The sequence below is a fragment of the Tupaia chinensis genome, unplaced genomic scaffold (assembly GCF_000334495.1).
Source record: "Tupaia chinensis unplaced genomic scaffold, TupChi_1.0 Scaffold143646_1, whole genome shotgun sequence".
In the NCBI taxonomy this organism is placed as follows: domain Eukaryota; kingdom Metazoa; phylum Chordata; class Mammalia; order Scandentia; family Tupaiidae; genus Tupaia; species Tupaia belangeri.
The window spans coordinates 336,433-356,254 of record NW_006203494.1 but is presented as its reverse complement, the minus strand read 5'-3'; the positions used below and the strand labels follow the sequence as shown (position 1 = coordinate 356,254).

At 46.6% G+C, this 19,822-nt stretch overlaps 1 protein-coding gene across 3 annotated transcripts in view; it reads left to right on the top strand.

Moving 5' to 3' along the window:
• The window catches only part of EYA3 (EYA transcriptional coactivator and phosphatase 3), a 106,031-nt gene that overhangs the window by 806 nt on the left and 85,403 nt on the right, over positions 1–19,822 (top strand). The window lies entirely within an intron of this gene.

Genomic DNA, 19,822 nt, shown 5'->3' with positions numbered 1-19,822 from the left:
AGGAGGCCGCCCGCCAGCCCCGGGCCGGCCGTGGGCTCTGCCCCGCTCCCGCCGCGCGGCGCCGTCGGGTCGGGCCCTGGGAACACCGAGCGAGCGGCCACGTTTGGACCCTTGCTTTCTTCCAGCCCTTGAAGTCGGGGTGTTGATTTCTTTAGCAGTTTATGGGTTTCTGCAGTTTACAGATGGGGGTAATCGTTGCCAAACCGGCCCCTTCGTTTTAGGAAATAGGGGCTTAAAGAATGAGTGATTTTTTTCCCCCAGGCCATTTTTTGTTCTTACTGTCCATTCTCAGGACGTGCCACAATCCCTTTTCCTGCATTTGGGGCTCGTGGGCTTGCTGGGCCGGGGGTTGAACCTCAGTGGGCTGTGTGGGATGCGCCTGCCAGTGCTCGGCAGCTGTGCTGCAGGCGGGGCGTCCACCGCCATATTTCTAAAAGTAAGGAGGCCCTGCACCTGCGCCTAGAGCAGCGGATGTCGTGTTAATGTGCGCTCGAGAGTGCAGTGGATAGTGGGTCATGTGGGGACCTTTATGTCATAGGAAGACCTGGAGGGTAAGAAATCTGTGACACAGACCTTTAAAACTAGGGCTTGGGAGCAGGAGATGGTGTAGGGGTTAGGTCAGTGGATTCCCACATGGCCGATTGTGGTTCAAGTCCTGGACCTGGTGGCTTCAAAATCATGCCAGGGCGGTGTGCCTGCTCAAGATCCCAGGACCAGAATGGAGAAGGGATGGTGAATGGTCATGGCTCCTGGGGGGTTATTTCTCACTTTCTCTCTCTGTCCTTGTCTCTCCATTGAGCTGACGTGCCCCAAGGTGTAAGTTGGTTTGCCCTTTAAAGAGTGACTAGAGAAAGAAACTTGTGCAGAAGTAGAACTTTGATAAGTTTTAGTTGTTTTTCTTTTAAAATGATTTTGGCCTGTTCCCATTACTGAATGGAGCATCCTGAATCCAACACCTCTCACTGGAGCAGACGCGTTCATCATGCTGGTCTTCAGATGGAGCAGCGAGGGCTTTCCTTTACTGAGGGCTGTCCCCAGTAACTAGAGGCAGCGTGTGTGTGTTTTCTCTAGTGCAGGGTGTTGTTATTTTAAGAATTATTTAACTTTAATTATTATTTATTTTAATTTGGCCAGAGAGGGACAGAGTAAGAAAGAGAGAGAAGAGAAAGTGAGAAAGCAGGCCACCAGGTCTGGGACTTGAACCGCGGGTGGCCATGTGGGAGTCCAGCGTCCTTAACCACCATGCCACCTGCTAGCTGTGGAGCTCAGGAGAGGAACTGCTATTGGTTTTCTGTAAAACTTTCTACTTTAGTTTGGCAAAAATCTTTGTTTGAAATCCCAAAGACTCAACTGAAAATACATTTGTGCATATAGTTTTTTGTTTATTTGGTTGTGTTTTTTTTGGGGGGGAGGGGCTATAGGGCGCATGCGCTTGCCAGAAGGAGAAAGAGAGACAGAAAGTGTGAAATCACCCCCTAGGAGGGAATGGCCACACCACAATCCCTTCTCCTCCATTCTCCCCTTGGGATCTTGGGCGTGCACGCACACGTGTCTGCGTGTCTGGCGTGAGTTTAAACCATCAGGTCCGGGACTCGAACCGCAGAGTCCAGTGATAGCCATTAAGCCAATTGCTGGTCCCAAGATTAGTTTATTCTTATATACTCATCTAATTGGTCTGTACAGGGTTATATTTAGGCGGACTTACCATCTCCTGATGAGCACGTGTTCTTGTGCAGAGTGCACGGCATGGGCTGTGAACTTCTCTGTTGCCAGAGCGTGTGCTTTACTGACAGGCCACAGCAGGAAGTGGGACGCAGGTCTTCACAGTGGTATGTATTTGGTCCCATCTACCCAAGTCCTAGGTTGATTTGCTACTAAGTGTAGTTAAGGTACTTTCTTTTTTTTATATAGTGAATTAAAAACCAAAGATTTAAAGTATGGGCTTCGTAAAATTTTTCCATATTATTTTGCCCATTAAAATATGCAGTAGTCCTTTATGTCAGAAGAGGAAATTTGTAGTGTAGATAATACTGACTTCTTGGAAATAAGTTAATAAATCCACCTGAGGGAGTCTGGTAAGATCTTACCACAGATTGTGTTGGGTACACATAACCTTATTAGCACAGTTGATGTTTGCACCAGTTAGATTTGATTTTTGTTTTATTTCTCCTTAGAAAATACCCGTAATCTTTGTAGTACAGCAAATACAGGCGGTTCTGGGCACTCGCCGTACACAGTTAGAGCAGTACGTACGCAGGCTGTTGATGTCAGCTAGGTGACAGAGCACATGCTTGACATTTATGCTTAAATCACTTTTGTAAAGAATTACTTTATTTAACCTTGTCCAGTGCCCTTAACCACCATGCCACCTGCCAGTCCCAACACTTATGCTTAAATTCTGAATTGGATCTTGTTTGCACATTGCTGAAATGAAAAACTTAATTAGAATTAAAAGTTTTTTTAAAAAAACTTTTTAAAAGAATTATTATTTGGAGAGATTTTTGCTATAGGATGCATTCGCTTGCCAGAAAGGCAGACAGAGACAGACAGAAAGGGAGAAATCACCTCCTGGGGGATTGGCCAGACTACAATTCCTTCTCCAATCTCCTCTTGAGATCTTTGGTACGCATGTACACGTGCCCAGCATGACTTTAAGCCACTGGGTCCAGGACTCAAACCGTGGGCGACTACATGGGAGTCCAGCGACATAGTCATTACGCCAACTGCTGGCTCCAAGAATTATTTTAAATTTAACTATTTATTTATTTAAATTTGACAGAGGGAGAGAGACAGAGAAGGTAAGAAAGCAAGCCCCGGGTCCAGGACTCGTACTTCTGTTGGCACGTGGGGGTCTAGCACCGTTAACCATCTCACCACCTGCAAGTCCAAAATTAAAATAAGTTTTAAGACTATGGAGGTATTACTTTTTTCTTCCTAACTGTAGGGTAGTGCATTTGCTGAAAGAGGGGGAGAGAGGAGCAAGTGCCCCCCGGGAGAAATAACTATGCCGCAATCCGTTTTCTCCATTTTCCTCTTGGAATCTTGGGCACACATGCACTTGCACCCAGTGTGTTTTCAAACATTCAGGTCCAGAACTCAAATCGAATCGTGCAGTTGGGATCGGCCGCCCTAACCTCCATGCCGTCTGCTGGCCCAGAGTATAATTTCTTAATTTTATTTTTTTAGGTTTTGCTATAAGGCATCTGCATTCACTGGAAAGAGACAAAGGGAGGGACAGTGATAAATCACCCCTGGGGGATGGCCATGCCATGATCCCTTCTCCACTCTACTCTTGGGATTTGGGGCAAGCTGTTGGGTCCTAGACATGAGCCCTGGTCAGCCATGTGGGAACCCAGTGCTTAGCCACCATGCCACCTGCTGACCCATAGTGTCACTTCTTACCAGTGCTAGTGGTATACGATCTTTCAAACTAGGTTTTACGATTGTTCTGTTATTTCAGAAATTGATTTTGGTCACCTGGGTGTTTAAGTTTCTTGAGTTAATCTGCATCACAGCTTCACAGTATGTGGTCATGTTCTTTCTCTACAGTTATAATTAAATAACTTTTATTTGGGAAACTTTTTCACAAGTGAACTGTAAAATTCTATAGTGTAAAAATCGTATTGAGAGGGGCCAGCAGGTGGAGTGCTGCTCGAGGTGCTGAAGTCCACGTGGCCAACTGCTGTTCAGGTGTGGCTTGAAAATCACCCTGGGTATGTATGAGTATGTGTCCAAAGCCCTGACAGAAGGGAAGAGGAGGGACTGTGGCATGGCCGTTTCCCCAGGAGGGGACCTCTCACTTCCCTCTGTCTCTGTGAGGAGCACAGTTGAGTCCCAGACCTGGCGGCTTGGAAACCACTGGGTGCACGTTGTGTGCCTTCCCAGGATCCCGGGGAAGTGGAGGAGGGGGACGTGGAGTGGCCATGCTCCCTGGGGCGATGTCTCCCTTCTCTCTCACTGTCTCTCTGGAGCTAGCACACGTGCCCTATGGAAAAACAACATCAACAACAAAAACCCTTAAAAACAATTGTATTGAGAGTGAAGGCTTCCAGGGCTGACAACACAGCCATACCCGGTCTGAAAACACAAAACCACCACACACCCACACTGTGGTAAAGCTGTGAAAAGTGAACTTTGCCACGTGCTAGGAACTGTTCCACGTGATTTTGTGTGTTACTCTATTTTTTTGTTTGATAGACATTTTTGCTATAGGGCGCGTGCACTCGCCTGAGAGACAGAAAGCGAGAAATCACCCCCGGGGTGAGGGGTGGGGATGGTCGTGCTGCAGTCCCTTCTCCTCCATTCTGTCATGATTTGGGGCACACTTGCCGGTGTGAGTTTTAGGCCCCTGGGTCCGGAACTCAAACAGTGGTGAACTGCGTGCAAGTCCAGTGTAACCATTAGGCCATCCTCTGGCCCCAGTTTCCTGTCACTCTTCTAATGCGTAACAACCCTTCGAAGTGGGTGTGTGCAGACGTCAGTGTCACTTGCCCAAAGTGGCTGAGCTAGTTACCTGCACAGCTGAATTTGAATTTAGTCCTCTGGCTTCGGATTAATGACCTTTTTGGTACAAGGATTGATTACTTCAGTGATTTCTTCCTTTATTGGTTAAGATTAAAAATCCAGTTGTGTGAAACACAAGAATACTGATAGGCGTTGAGAACTTTAGGGGAGGGTCTTACCAGTCTGTTTATGAATGCCCACAGAAGGCAAATTCAGACCTTGTATTTACCTGTATTTCTCAAATGGCAAGAATCATACTTTACAGAAGCGAAGTAGGATCAAGTCCCTCCCTTGTTTAGAAAAATGAGCTTACGGAAGTTAATTATTTTGGAGTTACATGGAGAAAGGCAGTGTTTTTAATAAAATGCTCTTTGAAATTAGTTTTTTGATCTGCAGAGTGTTAAAGATACTTATGGAATAGACTTAAAATACTGAAATCTTCACATCCTCTGCATGAATTGAACATCTTTGAAATATAAAATGGAAAATTTTGATTTACCTCTGGTCTCATGTTCAGATTTGGCATTTTGTGCGAGGTGAGGTACATCCATCTCTAAGACTCAGTTTAGAGTAATCAAGTTAACATTTTGAATTTAAAAAGGGGAAGAAATTTTCACAAACCAGTCCCTTTTATTTTTTATTTATTTATTTTTTTTGAGAGTTTTTTTTTTTTTTTTTTTTTTTTTTGGAACTTGTGCTCGGCAGACAGAGCGAAGGGAGAGAGACAGAGAGATAGAAAGCGAGAAATCACCCCCCAGGGGGGATGGCCACACCGCAGTCCCTTCTCCATTCTCCTCTTGGGATCTTGGGCATGCACATGTGCCTGGTGTGAGTTTAAACCACGGGGTCGACTACATGGGAGACCAGCGACATAGCCATTACGCTAACTGCTGGTCCCCAGACCAGTCCCTTTTAAAATTAAAAAGTGCATGGGGACCAGCAGGTGGCGTGGTGGTTAAGGCACTGGGCATTCTCACATGGCTGACCACGGTTTGAATCCTGGACCTGGTGGCTTGCTTTCTCACTTTCTCTCTCTCTGTGTGTCTCTCTCTGATCAAATTAAAATATATGAATGAAAAAATAAGTAATTCTTTAAAAAAATTAAAAAGTGCAAATAGTAGAGATTTAAAATATTATTAGTGTCGTTACTCTTTTATGTTTCATTATTCCCAACTTAACAATTTTAACTGCATTTCTTGGGGAGGGTGACTGTATCAGCGAAGGGTGCGTCTCAGTGCAGGAGCCTTGTTACGTTGTTTTTTTGAATATTTTGAAAACAGTTGAGAATCATGGAATCTGATTAACAGAAAAAGTATAATTATTTCTTATAAGAAGGGACACTTGATTAGGAATACCTATTTTAATTTTTGTACGTTAGTTTGTATTTATTTAGACATGTTAACTAAGTACCTGTTTTTATTTATTTATTTATTTTGTAGAGGTTTTTTGCTATAGGGCACGTGTGCTCTCCAGAAAGACAGAGAGAGACAGACAGAAAGCGAGAAATCGCCCCCCGGGGGGATGGCCATGCCGCAGTCTTCTCCTCCATTCTCCTCTCGGGATCTTGGGCACGCATGCACACGCACCTGACGTGAGTTTTAAGCCACTGGGTCCAGGACACGAACCGCAGTCAACTACGTGGGAGTCCAGCGACATAGCCATTACGCTAACTGCTGGTCCCAATAAGTACCTGTTTTTTTTAGTTTGTTCTTTTTCGTGGAGAGGTTTTTGCTATAGGGTGCGTGCGCTTGCCAGAAAGAGACAGACAGAGACAGACAGAGAGAAAAAAAGCAAGAAATCATCCCCCAGGGGGGATGGCCACACTGCAATCCCTTCTCCATTCTCCTCTTGGGATCTTGGACACACACACACACAACCACACACACACACACACACGTATACGCGCCCAGCATGAGTTTAAGCTGCCGGGTCCGGGACTCGAACCGCAGTCGACTACATGGGAGTCCAGTGACATAGCCATTACGCCAACTGCTAGTGCTTAAGTACCTGATTTTAACAGTAGCTTTGGTCTTGATTTTTTTCCCCCTTGGTGAGAAAAGTATTGTCTTAGAGCTACAGTGAGTAAGCTTTACTGTGGTGATTTCTTTTGGTATTTAGAATATTGTTTGCTTTTACTTAAACATAATTATTGGTGCAAAGCAGTTCTCATTTATATATGTGTTTGATACTGGGTTTGCCATTTTGCGTTTCACCCGTTTTCTTTCATTAGCATTCAGTGAGCTCGGGGACACTGGCCGCTTACCTCTCTCAGCACGCTACTGTGGGAGTGAGAGTGATTAGCTCTCAGGTGGAATTGAATTTATTCTTTAGTTTCCATAGTACTTGAAAAAGATTTAGGTCAGCTTCACCGGCTGGGCCTTCTCCCCTTCCAAAACAAGAGGAAAATTTAATTTAGCACAGTGATGTTAATTTTTTCTTACTAGATTGATGTTATTAGCATGATAATGTCAGTTTCTTTACTGAGAGCATAATCCCAAAAGGTGTGTGTGGGAATTTTTTTCTTGGGATGTATTTCAGATTTTAGAGGATAGTTTAGAGTATAAAAAGGGTACATAAATGTCTCACACAAAACCCTGGTGCAGCCCTGGTGACATGAGTGTCAGAGTGCTGCTGTGTGAGGGTAGCCATGTGGGAGGCCCACCTGTTTTGTCTGAGCCGACCTAAGACAGGCACACACCTTGGGCCCTGCCCGCTGGGAGGCAGGGGCAGAGCATTGTGGGTGAGACCCTGCCAGAAATACTTCTCTCTCTCTCAACAGAAACCTGCTGTTGAGACCAGCAGGTGTAATGGCTGGTGTAATGGCTATGTCCCTGGGCTCCCATGCCCTTAACTGTGGTTCAAGTCCCAGACCTGGTGGCTAAACTTATGCTAGGCGAGTGTGCGTGCGTGCCCAAGATTCTGAGAGGAGGATGGAGGAGAAGAGACTGTCACGTGACCGTACGCACTGGGGGGGTGATTTCTTGCTTTCTGTCTCTCTGTCTCTGTCTTTCTGGCGAGTGCACGTGCCCTGTAGCAAAAACCTCTCCAAAAAAGAAAAAAAGAAGGAGGAGAAAGGAAAGAACCCTCCTGGTAATCAGCGCTTCAGTATGTCCCTGGATCTCCTTTCTTAAACGTGCCGATGTCACTGTAGGAGACGCCCCGCTGCTCAGACCTGCGTCTCTCACCAGGCCTTGGCCGTGCTGTAGGCTGGGACACGGTGACTCGGCTCCCAGGCCAGGTGCTTGGGAAGTGGACGTAGCGTGAAGGGAAGCCGTTGCCCTCTCATTTCCGTGTATTAGTGTTGGAACCTCACGGCGTGTGAGATTTTTAAACTACGTTGAGCTATCGGTTCTCAGCCAGATGGCTTCCATTTCCTTTTGTTTTCTTTCGGTGGCTTGCCTTTTATAAAACTAACTCAGCCACCAGAGCTCAGTGCAGTTGTGTATGTAGCTTGAAGGGAGGATTTTTTTCCTTTTTGATTGGCTGGCTGGCTTTTTCATTTACTCATTTAGGTTTTGCCATAGGGCATGTGTGCTCTCTAGAGAGAGACAGAGAAGGACAGAGAGACAGAAAGTAAGGAATTACCCCTCAGAGGGATAGCCACACAGCAATCTCCTCTCCATTCTCCTCTCAGGATTTTGGGCACTCACATGGGCCCCCTTTGAGCTTCTTTTTATTATTTATTTAGTTGTTTATTTTGTTTTTTGTCATAGGGCTTATGTGTTGGCCAGAGAGAGACAATGGGAGGGAAAGCAAGAAATCAACCCCAACATGATGGCCACACTGCAGTCCTTTCTCCTCCATTCTCCTCGGATCTTAGGGGCATACACATGCTCCTTGCTTGACTTTGAAGCCACCAGGTCTGGGACTTGATCTACGGACACTGTGTGGCAGTCTGTCACCTTTACCACTGTGTCACCTGCTGACCCATGACTGGCCATTTAAAAACTTTCTGGTGGGACCAGCAGTTGATGTAACGGCTATGTTGCTGGACTCTCATGTAGGCAATTGCTGTTTGAGTCCCGGAACCGGTGGCTTAAGCTCATGCCGGGCGCGGGTGTGTGTGCGCCCAGGATCCTGAGAGGAGAATGGAGGAGAAGGGATTGCGGTGTGGCCATCCCCCCTGGGGGGGTGATCTCTCCCTTTCTGTCTGTCTGTCTCTGGCGGGCACACGTGCCCTGCAGTAAAATCCTCTCCAAACAAACAAACAAAAATTTCTGGCAAAGTGACTTTCAGAACAGACCGCCGGTCTACATTACGAAGCTGGTATATAACAATTTATTAGTGCGGTGCACCTGTGGTCTGAGACACCCTAGTGACTGCTAGATTTCCCAGTAGTATCTTTTTTGAATGGAAGGTGTTTGGATTTGCTAGGTTTTTTTGGGTTTGGAGTTTTCTTGGGGGCGTGTTTGGGTCAGAAATGTACCTTGATTTTGTACTTTTTTTTTCTATAGGACATGTGCACTCACCAGAGAAAGTGCGAGATAGAAGGAAAGTGAGAAGTCACCTCCCGTAGGGGTGTGGCCATGCCTCATTTCCTTCTCCATTCTCCTCTCGGGATTTCGGGCACAAATGCACACGTTCCCAGTGGGATTTTCAAGCTGCCAGGTCTGGGATTCAAACCGTGGATTCGGCCATGTGGGAACCAAATGCCTTAACCACCACACCACCTGCTGGCCCCTATCCTGTAAAGCTTTTAACCTCAGTAGTCGTGCTGAACAGTTAAGAGAGGCGTCTTCCTGCTCTGGTCACCACTCCCATCTGTCTGTTACGGGCAGGCGTGTCGCTTTAACCACTGCAGTAACTGGAGTCATGAGCTTGAAAATGCGCAGAGCCTCTGTCCGACCCTTCGCTCGCTTCCGTCGGACAAAGTTGAGGTCCATTCGGTTGCTCTTTGCAAACTTTGCTTCTGTCCTTGGCATGTAGTTGAAAGGTTACAAAGCTGCTTTATTCTACTTCTGGCCCTACTCCAGTCTTTGTAAGCCGAGAGAAGAGAACTGAGGAATGAAGCCATTTGCTCTTATGTGGTCCAGTGAAAGAAACACGGTCCAGGCCTCAGGTGGTATGGCATTGGCTGCGTGTGTTTATTGGAGCAGCGCGTTCCACAGAGGTACCAACATAGCGCGTCGCCTGGCCCAGCCGTTAGAGCGAGACTGGCTGAGTGGGCGCGCCCTGCCGTGGGCCAGGCGCAGTGTAACGCCCTGCCCCGGACACTGCCACGCCGTCGGGCGGCCTGGTAGTGGAACGAGAACGAGCAAGGGTGCAGACCGCCTTCTCAGTGTCTTCATACTGGCTTAGAGCTCTGGCTGTTGGGCTTGTAGGTGGTGTAGCACATGCTTTTAGCTTGGTCAGCTTTTAAAAACCATCAGTCTGGGGCCAGCCCATTGCTTAGTGGTTAAGAGAACTGGATACCACATGACCTACCGCATGGTTCGAATCCTGGGCCTGGTGACTTGGGGACATGCTGGGCATGTGCGTGCCCCGAGTCCTGACAGGATAGAGAAATGAAGAGAAAAGAGATTGCAGTGTGACCCATTACAGCGGTGCTTTCTCCCTCTTAACTCTCTCCCTCTGGCAAAGAGTTTCAACAAAACAGAACAAAAACACCAATCCTGTTTGTGATGTTCCATTATGAAGGACAGGGCTGTGGTTCAAGAGTTCAGACTTTGGAGCAGGCTTGCTGGGTGCGAGTCCCAAGTCGGGGACTCACTGGGTGTGAACGTGGGGCAGGTTACCCTCTGTGCCTCAGTCTTCTGATCTGTGAAGTGGTGACATTAGTGATAGCACCTATGCTACAGAGCCAGTGAGGTTAGGGTAGCTAGACAGACAGCAGTGCTTGGACAGACAGACAGCAGTGCCTGACCGTAAGGAGCATTCCCAGCACCTGTGGTACAGAGCCAGTGAGAGGGTAGGGTAGCTGGACAGACAGCAGTGCCTGGACAGACAGCAGTGCCTGACCGTAAGGAGCATTCCATTTGCGGTAACTGCTGGTAGGACCAGTAGGTCTCGGTGTCTCTTTAGAGTGTTGTCTAGGAGCTCTGTTCCTGGCTCGGGATGTGATCGACACTCACTGAGCTGTTGTCCAGGAGCTGGCCCAGGGCTTGGAGGGAGTTTTGTGTACAGATGTGGAATTAACACCAGGGATCAAGGGCTATCAAGACTCTAGGCCCACCTTGATCCAGTCTCTCATAGAGATCTTTTGTTATTTTGACCTTACCCTTAATACTTTGATATTTGTGATATTTTGCACTTTGAAAAAACTGAGAGGTGGGACCAGCAGTTAGCGTAATGGCTGGGTCACTGGACTCCCATGTAGTCAACCATGGTTCAAGTCCTCGAACCATGACTTAAACTCATGCTGGGGGCGTGTGCATGCGTGCCCAGGATCCCGAGAGGAAACTGGAGGAGAAGGGACTGCGGCGTGGCCATCCCCCCACACCCGGGGGGTGGTGGTGGTGTGATTTTTCGCTTTCTGTCTGTCTTTCTGGTGAGCGCATGTGCCCTATAGCGAAAACCTTTCCTAAATAAATAAATAGATAGATAGATATATAGAGAGAAACAGAGAAGGAAGGAAGGAAACCAGCTAGAGAGAGAAAGACAGAGACAGAGAAGGAAGCCAGCCAGCCAGGTCTGGATTTGAACCATGGTCAGCCATGTGGGAGTCCGGCAATGTAACCACTACACCATCTACTGGCCCCAGGCGCTATTTTAAAAGCTTTGCAAATATTAACTCATTAAATCCTTACGACAAGCTTATGAGAAACATGCTGTTATAATTCACATTTCATGGGTGGAGTAACCGAGGCCTGGGAAAGTTAAGTGACTGACACCCTCACCACTCTAGTTCCAGAGTTGGTGCTCGAACCTAAGTTGCGTGGCCTCAGAGTTTTTGCTCTAAACATATGTTACACTTGTCAAACCTTTGTCTTAACAGAGAAGAGTTAGGTTGCAAAGGATAGGAGTGAGTGTAGACTTGCTTCACTACCCTTTACGTTTCGGGCTGAAGGCCACACTATTATCATGTATATTTTGGTTGGACGGGTTTTTCTGTTTATGTTTTTTGCTGTAGGTTAACGTGTTCACCAGAGAGAGGGAGAGACAAAGTGAGAGATTCTCCTCCTCCCACCTCGGGGAGACGGCCATGCTATAATCCCTTTTCTTCCGGTCTCCTTTTGGGATTTTGGGCACACACATATACGTGCCCAGCGTGATTTTCGAACCACCTGGGTCTGAGACTTGAACTACGGCTGGCTGTGTGGGATCTGGTGCCTTAACCTCTCTGATACCTACTGACCTCCTACCTACTGTTAAGGCTTTTTTTGTTTGTTTGTTTTTTCTATTTTAAAAGAGAGAAAGACAGACAGATAGGTGCCCTCGCCAGGATCCCAGCACGTCACACTCTTCCCTTGAGCCTCCAGCCAGCCAGGAGGACAGTGTGGGCAGACAGGTGGGCACAAGATCTGAGCCCAGGCCTCCCACGCAGCCCCAGCAGCATGCTGCCTGCACCGTTGTGACCCAGCCTGTCTGGTGGATTCTTAACAGTAAATACATTTGGAAAATTAAGACATTATTAAAAGAACTAAACCCCTAGGTATTATAAACCTCTTCTGACAGCAAAAGAAAGATAGGTTTCAAAAGAAATGTGTGGTAAATGCTACCCAAGTACTGGCGAGCTGTTTGATAAAGGATGGTTTTACATTATAGAATGAAGAGCCTCAAAAATTTATAGAAAATGGGGAACCAGCAGTTAGCGTAATGGCTATGTCGCTGGACTCCCACGTAGTCGACCGCAGTTCGCGTCCCGGACCCGGTGGCTTAAAACTCACGCCGGGCACATGTGCGTGCGTGCCCAAGATCCCGAGAGGAGAATGGAGGAGAAGGGATTGCGGCGTGACCATCCCCCCTGGGGGGTGATTTCTCGCTTTCTGTCTCTCTGTCTCTCTCTGTCTGTCTGGCGAGCGCACGCGCCCTACAGTGAAAATCTCTCCAAAAAAAAAAAAAAAAATTTATAGAAAATGGAAGTAAAGACAAATTATTTTGGCAAAAACCCCTGAAACTTGTGCTTAGCATTTTTAAGGTTTATCTAGGTTTTTTTTTTTTAAGAATTATTTTATTGAACTTTATTTATTTATGTATTTATTTATTTTAATTTGACCAGATAGGGAGAGAGGGAGAGGGAGAGAGAGAAAGAGAGAGAGAGCGAGCGAGCTGCCAGGTCCCAGACTTGAGCCTGGGTTGACCATGTGGGAGTCCAGCGCTCTTTTTTTTTTTTTGAGAGGTTTTTTTTTTTTGCTATAGGGCGCGTGCGCTCGCCAGACAGACAGAGAAAGACATAGAGACAGAAAGCGAGAAATCACCCCCCGGGGGGATGGTCACACCGCAATCCCTTCTCCTCCATTCTCCTCTCGGGATCTTGGGCATGCACGCACATGTGCCCGGCGTGGGTTTTAAGCCACCGGGTCCGGGACGCGAACTGCGGTCGACTACGTGGGAGTCCAGCGACATAGCCATTACGCTAACTGCTGGTTCCCAGTCCAGCGCTCTTAACCACCACACCACCTGCCGGCCCCTATCTTGGGATTTTAAGATGGATTTTCTATAAACTTTTTGAAGACCTCTTGTAGACTGTTAGAAAATAGATGAAATTGGGGGCCAGCAGGTGGCGTGGTGGTTTAGGGTGCTGGATTCCCACATGGCCAACTGTGGTTTGAGTCCCAGACCTGGTGGCTTGCTTTCTTACTTTCCCTCTCTCATTCTGTCCTTCTCTGGTTAAATAATAAACAAACAGACTTAAATAACTATTTTTTAAAGGAGAAAATGGGTGAAATTGAGCACACGTTTTTCTGTGTAATTGGAGTCGACAGTTTGAGAATGTGCATGTTGGAGTATAAGGCCATGTGGCAGGCCACAGCACCTGCAGGGAGCGGTTCTCTCAGGAACGTTAGCTTCGTCGAGTGAAGAGAGACGAGGGTAACGCCTTGGAGTCCTGTGGACTGTGATCCCCAAACGTTAGTCTGAAGTTCTAAAAGCTGAAGCGAGGTCTAAGGCGTGCTGGGAGGAAGGTGGTCAAACTATGGACCGTTACTCAGCTCATCCTGACAGCTAATTCAGGTTCATTCATTCCTTCTCGATGCTTTGTGCTGTGGTCCTGGATTTTTTCCTGTAGAATGCACCTTCCTGTCTTACTGAGCGCTTGCAGTGAACAGTTTGTGTGAGTTTTTTTTTTTTTATTAAAAGTGTTTCATAAACAACGTCTAAGTTTTTCCTATTGAGTGTATTGAGTTTTGCAAATGCATGCTCTTTTGTAATGGTCTTCACAATCCAGACACAGAAGAATTCCAAATTCCAAGCCTGTCTATGGCCTAGTGGTTAAGGGAGCTGGAGCCTACATGGCCGATCTTAGTTTTTATCCTGGTCCTGGAGCTTGAAACGTGTGTGTGCACATGCCCAGGACCCTGATAGGTTGGCAAAACGGAGGAGACAGGATTGCAGCATGACCTTGACCTTTGGGACTGCTCTCCTCTGCCTCATTCTGTTTCCCTGTCTGTCTCTGTGAGTGCAGGTACCCTCTGGCAGTTCAAAAAATGAAAAAAGAAAAAGAGGCTAGTTCCCTTCTGCCACCAGCTTCCCTCAAGACTCTGTGGTCACCCTCATCCTCTCCAGGCTTTTGGCAGTCACTGTCTGTTTTCATCTGTAGTGGTGTCCTATCAAGAGTGTCACATCAGTGGGTTATATGAGAGAGACTGAGAAAGTTCCTCGGGGAGTGGAATGATGTAGGAGTTTATCGTGGTACAGGACGGAGGTATGCGTTTCAGAGTGGGCTTGCTAGGTTGTACTGGTAAATGTTTACTTTACAAGAAACTGCCAGGCTGGCTTCCATGATTGCTCCCATTGTGAATTGCTCCTAGTAGTGTAATTTCTAATTACGCATTGTTCTACCTCTGCATGGTTCTCTCTTTTAAGCCATGGCCTGGCCATGTGGTGACCCTCCTGTCTGGGCCTCCTGCGTTGCTGGGACTGCGGGTACACAGCACCACCTCCAACCTCTAGGTTGGACGGGGATGAACCCAGGTCTCCTGTGCAGCCCAGCCTTCGGAGGACAGTCTTAGCAATGTGTGCCGCTGGGGCTGGGCCGAGGCCCTGCTCTGAGACCTGCCGATGCTTGATCAGTGTTCCTCTTGCTTGTTTTAGCCATTCTAATAAGCTTGTGGTGGCATCTCGTTTTTAAAAATCAGACTTCTATTTTGGGATAATTTTAGATTTCCAGAAATGTTTTGGAGACAGTAGCGAGGGTTCCTGTTTACCCCTCATCTGGTTTCCATTCTTACTAGCAGCTTACATAGCCTCTACACCTATCAGAACTAAAGGTCAGCATTGGTAGGTTCCTATTCCATTACTCCCCCTGGGGTAGATGCACTTAGAGAGAGAGAGAGAGAGAGGAGCGTCCCGACGCCCAGCGAGATGCGGTTGCGCTGCAGTCCCCTCCTTTGCTCCATCCTGTTGGGATTTGGGACATGCACACACATGTGCCCAGTGTGATCTTCAAGCCTCAAGGCTAGGATTTGAACTGAAGTCAGCCACAACCGAATGAGGCTCCCTTAACCACTACACAGGCCGGCCTAGTATTTCATTACTAGTTACTGGACTCCAGCCTTCTTTCAATTTCATTACATTTCCCATTAAATATCCTTTTCTATTCTAGGGTCTAATCCAGGGTACCACATTGCATTTATTATCATTTCAATTTAATCTTTGGCTGAAACATAATTTAGAAGGTATCATACTAGTCTTGGTTCTGTTTTTGTTTTGTTTTGTTTTGTTTGTAAGAGGTTTTTGCTGTAGGGCGCGTGCGCTAGCCACAGAGACAAAGTGAGAAATCACCCCCCCCCCGGGGGTGGGGCTAGCCTCCTCCCCCCCGGGGGTGTGGGGCTAGCCACGCCGCAATCCCTTCTCCTCCATTCTCCTCTCAGGATCTTGGGCATGCACGCACACACGCCCGGCGCGAGTTTAAGCCACTGGATCCAGGACTCGAACCGCGGTCGACTACGTGGGAGTCCAGTGACACAGCCATTATGCCATCTGCTGGTCTCAATCTTGGTTCTATTTTTTGCAAGGTTTTTTTTTCCAGTTCATATCTATCCCATGATGCTTTATATATTTATGTACTTTTCCTTAGGAGAGTTAGTGTATCATCATTTTTTAAAAATTTTTAAAAATTTATGCTGGTCCCTATTTATTTTATTTTTAATTTGACCAGAGAGAGACAGAGAGAGAACAAGAGAGAGAGAAAGTGAGAAAGCAACCTGTCCAGTTCAGAACTCAAACTGCGATCTGTGGGAGTCCCGTGCCTCGACTGCCGTGCTCTCTGCTAGCCCCATGTGTCATGATCGCAGTTTGAGACTGCTTGCCTCTGTAGATTGGGTCTTTTCCTTTAGGCCAGCCAGGAAATAGTACAGAGCCTCTGGGAAAACTTGCAGTGAGGTCTTTACCAAGGGATTAGTAAGGTCCTCAGTTTTCTCACTTAGTTGGTTGCTTCAAGTTAGAATTAACAGCTTTTATCTGCTAAATCAGCTAAGTCTTTATATTTTTGTTTGTTCTATAAGCTTTAATGTTTAGTTAAATGCTTTATTCAAACTCATGAGTTTTGAGAGACAGGACAAAAGGTAATTATGATTTCTTTTCGTATATGTCTTTATTACCTGGCATATTATACCCTGGATTCTATTTCAGTGTTTTTCTCTTGATTGAAAATATTCTATGAATATTTTATGTGTAGAAAGAATTTTAGGATTCTATTCAAGACATACCAAAAAGAAACATAATCCTGAAGAAAGAAAGAAATACAAAAAGTTATTTATTGAGTTAGAAAGGTCACATTATTCTAATGACAGAAATTTGTGGCTGGGCCAGCTGGTGGCATAGTGCTCAAGGTGCCTGGTCCCACATGGAATCTTCCCACGTGAGACTTTGTGGTTCAAGTCCCAGACCCAGCGTCTTGAAAGACTTCAACACACAGTGTGTGTGTCCAAAATCACAAAAGGAGAAAGAAAAAGAAGGGGTTGCGGCATGGCCATCCTTCCTGGGGTGCTTTCTCACTTCCTCTCTTACTCTCCCTAGTGAGCACATGCGCCTCCTAGCAGATCTAAAAAAAAAAAATTCTAGTTATGCAGTACCACTCTATGATGTGTTTCTCATGGTTCTTACTATAATGGAAATACTACAGAATCAAAAGTCAGACGTTTAGTGAACGCACTTACAGAGAACCGTACTCTTCTGTAGCTATCACAGAGTGACTGCACGAGAGAGAGGGATCGCGAACTTCAATCAGAAGAGGGTAAGGTGAGCTTTAATGTTGAAGCAGAGCTTAAGGTCATTCGTTAGCATCAGCAAGGAAGGAGACTTGTGCATCTTTTCGGTTTAACTCCATCAGTAAACACTTTTCCCAAGAATAACACATCAAACCGAGTAGAGCTGGCTCTGTAGAGCAGTAGTCCAGCATCGTGTGGAGGATCCTGCACAGCCGTACGCGGTTCAAATCCTGGCCCTGCACGGTGGTTTGAAACACATTCCCCCAGAGGTGACCTCTCGCTTTCCCTCTCTGTCCCTGTCTCTCTCTGGTGGTGCACATGCCCTGTGGCAGAAAGGAAGGAAGTACACACCTGGCGGCTGGGGTGGTCCTCTGCCCAGTGCTGGGCCTCACTGGGCCTGCCAGCCTTCCCTCCTCGTAGCGCCTCCCCTGCGTGTCCAGTTCTCCTCCGCCTTGTTCTTGCAGCGATAGAGGTGATGGCCTTTAGGGGCTACCCAAGTAATCCAGGCTCATCTAATTTAAATCCTTACTTTATTTGCACCTGCAAAGACCTTTATTTCCAAATAAGGAAACATTCAAAGGTACAGCCCACTAGAACTTGGCCAGGTGTCTGCTCAGGGTAGCTGTGTTTGTGTTCTGGAAGGAGCTTCCCCCTCCCCTTCTTCCTAACTTAGCCTGGTAAAGGGAAGAACCCCAACAGCTAGCTAGCTCCCTGTGCATGTGATAGTAAAATTTCCTTTAAAGTATTTCATCCCTTTGTTGTTTTTAAGAGCAATGATGACAGTCTCACCAGGTTGCATTCCTCCTTTGCTAGCCTCTCAGCTCAGGGTTAGCTGCCTCTTTAGTACGGGCTGGAAATTGAACCCAGGCTCCCATGTGGCCTCTGCATTAGAGCCCTGAGGCTCTTCCTTGAGGTTGGGCTTTTCGATTAACTTTCACACGATGCTCCTGAAATAATTTAAACCTTCTAAAGGAAGTTGTGACTGTGTCCCTGGTGAGAATGGAGAAAGTAAAGGTTTCAGGTTTTTTGTGCCTCTTAAATATATTGAAGTGTTTATCTTTGCTTGTTTGTGTTGTTTTTTGTTATTTTTTGCTGGACGACATGTGCGCCTGCCAGGGACAGAGAGAGAGCCTCCCCCATGGAGATGGTCAGGCCGCACCCTCTCCATGTCTCCCTCCATCCAGGACTGTGGGCACGCATGCACACGTTCCCAGGGTGTTTTTCAAGCCGCTGGGTCTGGGACTCGAACTGCATGGTCAGCCATGTGACCCAACCACCTTGACCATCAGGCTACCAGCTCGCCCTTGAAAATTCTCAATGAACTGGTTTTAAAGTAAACAGGAATCAAGAGCCTGGACATGGTGCTTGATCAAAGACTTACTGCATGCCTCTGCGTGCTGTCAGTCTCCAAGGAGGATAAAGCCTGCCGGTGTGAAGTGGAGGGTTCTGATTTCACAGGACTCCTAGAGCCAAGGGAAGTAGGGTGGTTTCCTTTTGTTTTAATGTATTTATTTTACTAGGACTGTTAACTGCCAGATTTACAAAGCACAAGTGGGTGTTGGAGGAGCACTTAGTTGTTAGCTAATAATGAAGCCGGGAGCTCTCTAATAACCTTCAGGCTTAATAGGTTGGAGATGACTTTGTTTTTCTGAAGTCAGGGTGCTTATCTCTGTCTAGAAGTGGTCAAGTAATGTACTGTCCTATATGGTGTGATTAAAGTTAGTTCCATAACAGGAGATCGAAGTCTGCAGGGTAAGGTGAGGACTTGAGGCTGTAAGGAGTCAGCTGGTCACATTTTCTGGGCTGTACAGGGAGCTAAGGAGTAGCACAGACAGAAGTCTTTATTTTAAGGTTTTTAGGAGGTCCCCCCCTTTTTTTTTTGAGAGAGAGATTTTCACTATAGGGCGCGTGCGCTCGCCTGACAGACAGAGACAGAAAGCGAGAAATCACCCCCCAGGGGGGATGGCCACGCTGCAATCCCTTCTCCTCCATTCTCCTCTCGGGATCTTGGGCACGCACGCACACGCGCCCGGCGTGAGTTTTAAGCCACCAGGTCCAGGACGCGAACTGTGATCGACTACGTGGGAGTCCAGTGACATAGCCATTACGCTAACTGCTGGTTCCCTGTAGCTTTTCTTTGCTGCATTCTAAAGTACATAGGTAAGACTTCAGAAGCAGTAGTAAGTGAGCTTCTAAGATAGTGTAGTCAGTGACCAGATGTATGGCTTACCTACTTTATGTGTAGGACCATATAAGCTATCTTCGTGCCTTTTAATTGTTGTTACTGTTTTTAATTTGACCAGAGAGACAAAGAAAAAGGGAAAGTGAGAAAGCAAGCTACCTGGTCTGCGGCTCAGACCGAACCGTGGTCGGCCACGTGGGAATCCAGCACCTCAACCACTGTACCACCTGCCAGCTACACCATCTTTGTTAACCCTGAGTATCTCAGGCACACACAAGTCCCTCCTAGGACCCATAATCAGATTGGTTTGTTCCATTTGGATAGTTCTCTTTTATTTTTTTTTTAAGAATTATTTTGTTTAACTTTAATTTGACCAGAGAAGGACAGAGACAGAGAAAGTGAGAAAGCAAGCCGCCAAATCTGGGACTCCAACCAGTCAGCCATGTGGGAGTCAAATACCCTTAACCACCGTGCTACTGCTGTCCCTGGATGTTTCCCGTAGAGTCGTGATTTAGAGAGACACGCACTTACAGTCATTGAAGGCAGTCTGACCTTTATTCTGTGTTTTAAGAAACATGTATTTAACTTACTTTCCTAAGCCCGAGAGCTGCTATAACACGTTGAAGTAGCCTGCGTTTCCTTGTGTCTGTTCACAATACAGGGTAAACTGTGTGGAACTTGGTATGAAATGTGTATTTGAGGCAATAATCTAATTAGAATTTTGAAATAAATGATTTGTTAAGAATTATTTGCCTTTAAGAATAAAAAGTAAAAACATAGCTGCTGTGTTACAAGAGGATACTGCCTCCCCCCCCCCCCTTTTTTAGAG